This window comes from Pelodiscus sinensis, chromosome 4 (assembly GCF_049634645.1).
Source record: "Pelodiscus sinensis isolate JC-2024 chromosome 4, ASM4963464v1, whole genome shotgun sequence".
Taxonomy (NCBI): domain Eukaryota; kingdom Metazoa; phylum Chordata; order Testudines; family Trionychidae; genus Pelodiscus; species Pelodiscus sinensis.
In genome coordinates this window covers 116,253,003-116,259,897 of record NC_134714.1, presented here as the reverse complement: position 1 = coordinate 116,259,897, position 6,895 = coordinate 116,253,003, and positions in this window count along the sequence as shown.

Here is a 6,895-nt window from a genome sequence, read left to right as displayed (position 1 = left end):
AGTCTATAGCCCAGGTAATTTCTGGTTGCAGCAAACCCCAAAGAAGGGATGGTAGCCACGGGTCTGAGTTAGGGGAGCTTTGCCTGTGCCAGTATCTAAACCTGCCCCCTGGCTGCTGCTGACTAGAGAAAGTGGAAAGCCTTCTGCTTTGGTCCCTGCACTAGCCTTAATACTACATAACACATAGGTCAGCATATGCTGTGTCCCCATCTGTCCCCATGCACAGCAAATAAGACACTATTACATTTGTCAGCAAGCAAGGATCTCTCTTTTGCTGAAGCCATAGTTACATGTCTTTTAGGGTATGTCTACACTACCCTCCTAGTTCGAACTAGCGGGGTAATGTATGCATACCGCACTTGCTAATGAAGCCCGGGATTTGAATTTCCCGGGCTTCATTAGCATAAGCGGGGAGCCGCCATTTTTAAATCCCCGCTGCTTCGAACCCCGTGCAGCGCGGCTACACGGGGCTCGAACTAGGTAGTTCGGACTAGGGTGCCTATTCCGAACTACCGGTACACCTCGTTTCACGAGGAGTAACGGTAGTTTGGAATAGGAACCTAGTCCGAACTACCTAGTTCGAGCCCCGTGTAGCCGCGCTGCACGGGGTTCGAAGCAGTGGGGATTTAAAAATGGCGGCTCCCCGCTTATGCTAATGAAGCCCGGGAAATTCAAATCCCGGGCTTCATTAGCAAGTGCGGTATGCATACATTACCCCGCTAGTTCGAACTAGCGGGGTAGTGTAGACATACCCTTAGTTCTCAAGGTCTCAGGAGGTATGTCTACACTACAGCGCTAATTTGAACTAACTTAGTTCGAATTAGTTAATTCGAACTAAGCTAATTCGAACTAACGCATCTAGAACTAAAAACTAGTTTGAATTAGCGTTTTGCTAATTTGAACTAGCATGTCCACATTAAGTGGACCCTGAACCGGGGTTAAGGATGGCCGGAATCAGTGCCGGCAGGGCATCAGATGAGGACTTAGAGCGTGGAGCTGCTGTCTCAGGCTAGCCGAGGGCTGTGCTTAAAGGGACCCGACCCCCACCCCGGACAGACAGTTCTCAGGGGTGCCCCACTTGCAAAGCAGTCCTGGCTTGGAGTGCCCTGAGTGCCCACACTGGGCACATCACAGCACTCGGCCATTAGACCGGCTGCACTTGCCGCAGGCTGCCATCTGGGGAGAGGGGGCAATTGGGGGGCTGCAGGAGAGCTTCCACCCCCAGAAGCCCACAGAGCCAGCCCAGTCCTCCCCATCGGGGGCTCGTACCCCATTCCTCCCTCACCTCCTTCCACTTACCCCTCCCTAGCCCCCCTTCCTGATGTACAAAATAAAGGACATGTGTGGTCAAAAATAGAATCTGTCTTTATTGAACAAAACTGGGGGAGACTGGGAAAAGGAGGTGGGAGAGGGGAAGAGAGAGGCTGGGAGAGGGGAGGGCAACTACAATGATCAGGGGTTGGGAACAGGTCCCATATGAAGAGAGGCTAAAGGGACTGGGACTTCTCAGCTTAGAAAAGAGGAGATGGAGGGGGGACAGGATAGAGGTCTCTAAAAGCAGGAGTGGGGTGGAGAGGGTGCATCAAGAAAAGTTCTTCATTAGTTCCCATAAAGAAGGACTAGAGGACACCAAAGGAAAGGAATGGGTAGCAGACTTCAAACTAGTAAGAGAAAGTTGTTCTTCACAAAGCAAAGAGTCAACCTGTGGAACTCCTTGCTGCAGGAGGCTGTGAAGGCTAGAACTAGAACAGAGTTTAAAGAGAAGTGAGATAAAGTCATGGAGGTTGGGTCCATTGAGTGGTATTAGCTAGGGGGTAGGAGTGGTGTCCCTGCCCAAAGTTTGTGAAAGGCTGGAGAGGGATGGCACGAGACAAATGGCTTGGTCACTGTCTTCGGTCCATTCCCTCCAGGGTCCCTAGGGTTGGCCGCTGTCGGCAGACAGGCTACTGGGCTAGATGGACCTTTGGTCTGACTCAGGACGGCCATTGTAAGCTCAGGGCTCAGGGTCGGGGGTCTCAGTGGACCACCTTGATTTTCATGCAAACCTGCTCCTGGGTGGCCAGGCTGGCAGCTATCCTGCCCTAGCCGGCCACTTTCCTGTGCCTAGTGTGGAGGTCGTGGACGAGGTCCACGATGTCTGCACTAGACCATGCGGGTGCCCGCCTCTTGCGGTCCTGGGCAAGCTCCAGGGAGCCGCCAGCCTGGTCCCGGGAAGAGGGGGAGGGCTGGGGGGCATCGGGTGGCATCGGGTGGCTGGCTCGAGCCGTGCTTGTGCAGGGTCTGCTGGCTGGGTGCTGGCAGGCTTGACCTGGCACGGGCACCGTAGCCAGCCCGTGCCCCTTTAAGGGGTCCGGACCGGGAGGCGGGCAATAGAGTTTCCCTGGTGTTGGCCAGAGTGGCCACCAGGGAAATCTGGGGAGGGCTAGCCTCCCACTAGTTCGAATTAAGGGGCTACACACCCCATAATTTGAACTAGTAAGCTCGAACTAGGCTTAGTCCTTGTAGAATGAGGTTTACCTAGTTCAAACTAAGCGCTCCGCTAGTTCAAATTAAGTTCGAACTAGCGAAGCGCTAGTGTAGCACCTATGAAAGTTAATTCGAACTAACGTCTGTTAGTTCGAATTAACTTTGTAGTGTAGACATACCCTGGTTCAAGTACTTGTGTCTGCCATTGAAAGGTTTTCCTCTCTATTCCCTTTCCATATCTTGAGGACACACTCAGCTACTGCATCACCCCCTGCCTCCTGCCTCTTCATTGGCTGGTGGTATGAGGCTGACTCAGGTGAAAGAACATGAAGTGAGAGCAGCAGGAGGAGTTGGTGACTTTCTGGGGAATTTATAGGACAACAAAGCCTTTCCTCCAGTAGGTGGAGCTGAACAGGTGCGAAAAGAATTGTCCAAGCTAGGAGTTCTCTCTCTGCCTCCTTCTGCAGGAATATTTCTCCTCTTGCTGGTTCTCCCAGTCCTATGTTCCAACCGGGACACTTTTTATCATTGAAAATCTGCTCCCATCTGGCACCCCTTTCACATATAGCTAAGATCGAGCCAAGCCCCATCTCCCACTAGGCAAAATGGAAAGGAGAGGGTAGTCATGATCTCCAGGAAGAGAATATCTGCCCCAGCTGATTCTGTTTCCCTCTCCGATATTTCCATTCTTTGTTCTCCAGGCCTTCTGCTTGTTTCCATGCCCATGCTCAATGAAAGCATCAGAACAAAATCAAACCTTTGAAAATAGGATTTTTTTCATTTCAGTTTTGGAAAACTGGTCCAAAATGTCCTTTTGGTTTAGTGTCAGCCATTTGCTGTTGTTGTTTAAGAAGAGGTGTCCTCTTGTGTCAAATTGGGCTGTTCGGTTGCACATAAGACTGAAGAAGTGCTAATTTGAAGAGACTCCCTCCAGTATTTTTAAAAATATTTTGAAAATTCTTCCTGTGAAACCAGGTGAGGGGTTGGGTTTTGCCACCAAAAGATGCAAACATCTTGGAATTTGATTGGAAAATACCATCAAAATGCCCTGCAGCAGAACTGCCATAAATAATGTTAAGAAAAGATCATAAAGGCAGAACATTGCCATGTTCCAACAGCCTTATTTATTTCCTCCAAGGGAGGGTGGCTTGGTAGGTATTATTATGTAATAAACAGGGTGAAGAATAGAACTGGCTGACCTCTGGAAAAATAGTGATAACCAATATCTATTCATAGCCCTGAATAGTCACTCTTAGGAAACATTCTTCAGGTAAAATGAGTTTTGTTTGCACAAATGTTCGGGAATCTTGGTTCTTTAGTCCAATGCCTCTATTTTGTGTAAACAGAGGTGGCTGAGTAGAGGTAGGTGACACAGGGCCAGGTAAGCTGGTTCCCCATATGCTGGGGGAGTCCCCAACTAGCAGTAGGTCTGCTTTAGGTCCCAAAGCAGAACAAAGAGGATGTGGTGGGGCTCAGAATGGAACTGCATGCATAGAAAATGTACGACACTCTAGGAGTCTGTGCAGGGCCGGCCCACAACATTTTGGAACCTGAGGCGGGGAGCTCAAATGATGCCCCCATGTCACCTTTTCTCCTGCCTGCCTGTTATGTTTCTTGTGCCCTCCTTCCTCCAGCACAGCACTCCACCATCTCTGTGCATCTAGAGCAGAGAGAATACATATGCACCAGCAGCAGACACAATTTTCTACACTCTGGGTTCTAGTGGCGCCCCGCCACAGTCTGGCACCTGACGTGGCCACCTCAGTTCACCTCATGGTAAGGCCAGCCCTGAGTCTGTGGAAAGTGTCTGAGGGAGAGAACCAGAAGAGGTCATGGGAGCTAATGGACAGGGGAGTTGATATGGCAGGCTTTGTGCGTGCGTGAGTTGAGGGCAAATAATTTTATTTTTGAGGAACATAGGGGGGTAGAACAGCTGTGAGGACAACTTTGTTGCTGACTGGTTTAAAGAATGTGTCTAAACAGATTTAGATGTATTCTCCTGAGCATGCTAATTATATTCACTGCCTGTTCTAATTGGTCTGACACTGAGATAATGGGGACAATTCGTTCCCATGGGAAGTACGCAACAGTAATTCAGAATGGTCTGAAGATTGTTGATTGCAAGAAAAGCTTTGTTAATCATTGTCCCTGGTCCATGTTCTTTCTCACAGTCTCATGCAGAGGAGGAGTGGAGTTTGACATAAGTCACAGTGGCAGCCATGGGCTGGACAATCCTCTCCCATGGCAACAGATCTATGGCAGGGCCTTCCCAGCCCAACATAACATGGTGGGCAAACATGGAGAGAAAGGTTGGTCTTGCAATTAAGATGGCCTGGAAACATTGGGTCACAGTTCCTGACTCTGCCTAAGCTACCTATGTGATCTTGAGAAAGTCACATAGAACCTGTCTGCTGCTCTGCACCCAACAAGTGGGGTCAGCTCTGCAAAGGAACTTGGCTCCCATTCAGGCACCAAAAAACTGGCAACATTTTCCAAAAAGTGATGTAACTCCCTTTGTGACAAAGGAGTATGGCCAAGGTTTCAGAGCTCAGCACCCAGTAGCCATTTATTTTGGTGCCTTGCTGGGAAAGAGGTTCTTTTGAAAATGTATCCCTTGATCTTTCTATGTTTCAGTTCCCCCTCTGTGATGGGGATAGTAATCCTTTTGGGTATATCTACACTGCAGGCTCAAGTCGCATTAAGCTACACAACTTCAGCTACGTTAATTGTGTAGCTGAATTCAAAGTAGCTTAACTTGGCTTTAGGCTCTGTCTACACAGCAGGAAGTTGAAGGAAAAACGCTCTTCCTTTGACTTCCCTTACTCCTTGTGAAATGAGGGTTACAGGATTTGGAGTAAGAAGCCTATTATTTCAAAATTATTTCAAAATAATGGGCTTGCTGTGTAGACGCGCACTGTCTTCTCCCACCTTTTGTCTGTCTTGTTTACTTAGCTCTTTGGGGCAGACTGACATTTTTTGTAGGTAAATACAGCACTTAGTACAACAGGGCCCCAATATTGGTGGAAATCTCTTTGCCCACTGTAGTACAAATAATAATAATAATAATAAACAAGTGCATGGAAGCAGGGAGTGAGGTCAGTGGAAGGTCCATAAGCTGATCCCTGCAAAATCATCACATCTTTCAAATTTTTAGCTCAAGAAAAAAATACAAAATATTTTTCATTGCAAAGAACATATGTGAAAAAATTATTCATCCCCCATCAGTGAAACCAGTAGGAGGTGGGAATTTTTTTCACATAGCTCAGTCCGCTAATAGTTGTCCTCTTTGTTAACGACACGCTCCCACCAGTTGAGTCAAGTATATAAATATAAAATATTCCACTGGGGTGTTGCGGAGATCTCGCTGAGAGACTGTCTTCTTCTCTTGTGCTGGTTTGCCAAAGAGCAGGCAAATGGCAACTCAAGTTATTGCATGGTGCAAAAAGACCTTGCACTGGAGTAAACCTTACTGTAGCAGACTGCTATTCACAGGCCCTGTCTGGTCATGTGTCTACCCAAGGGCGGAAACTCAGGTATCAACCAGTGGCTTGATTTTCCAAGGCACTGAGCTACCGATGTTTCTTTTTCCTTTCCCACATTGTCTCAGCCCACTTCCTTTCATTATCCTTTCTCCATCTGTTTCTTCTATCCTTCCATCTCTATCATTCATTCTTCTCCCCTCCATCTTAATAACACTTAGTCTACCACATTTCAAAGAACTATTCAATCTTTAACTAAAGAATCCTCCCTGCTCTTCTCTGATGTGCATAAATTACTCTTGTTTGACAGTAGAATATATGGAGACACTGGATTAAAAAACTTGCCAAGGGCCCCAGAGGAGATCAGTGGCAGAGCTTGCATTAAAACTCAGAAGTATCTGGCTCAGTGCCCCAAAATCAGAGCCATGCATTACACATGATAAAGGTTTGACTGTACGATGTGGCATAAAGATCAGCAGGAAAGGTTGTTACATACTAGTATGACCCACCAGGGTTATTGCCCATGGGTGCAGGTCCACATAAAAAGCGAATGAGTCCATCATAGTGCGTATAGTGGGATGAATTTCTTTAGCTCAACTGATAGATGTGTGGTGCCCTGCTTTCATATTCTAGTGGTAGCCCAAAACTGGCTGGTGGCACATGCTCCTGAAAGGTTCATTTTATAAATGTTCCTCTTCAACTACGGCACTTGTGATTAAAAGCACTACAATTCCAAAAGACCAATCATATCCCCTTCAGGTTCCTTTGGCTCCCTTTGCTTTGCTCCATTCTGCCTCCCTCTTAACTTTCTTTCCCATCCTGCTCTACTCTGCTCATTATCTGTCCCCCAATCACCTCACACCATTCTCTGTCCTCCACCCCTCCTCACCAGTTGTCCCAATCAGCACAAGAGGTAGCTACGTGCCTTCTAGCCTGCTCTTATCTAGTCA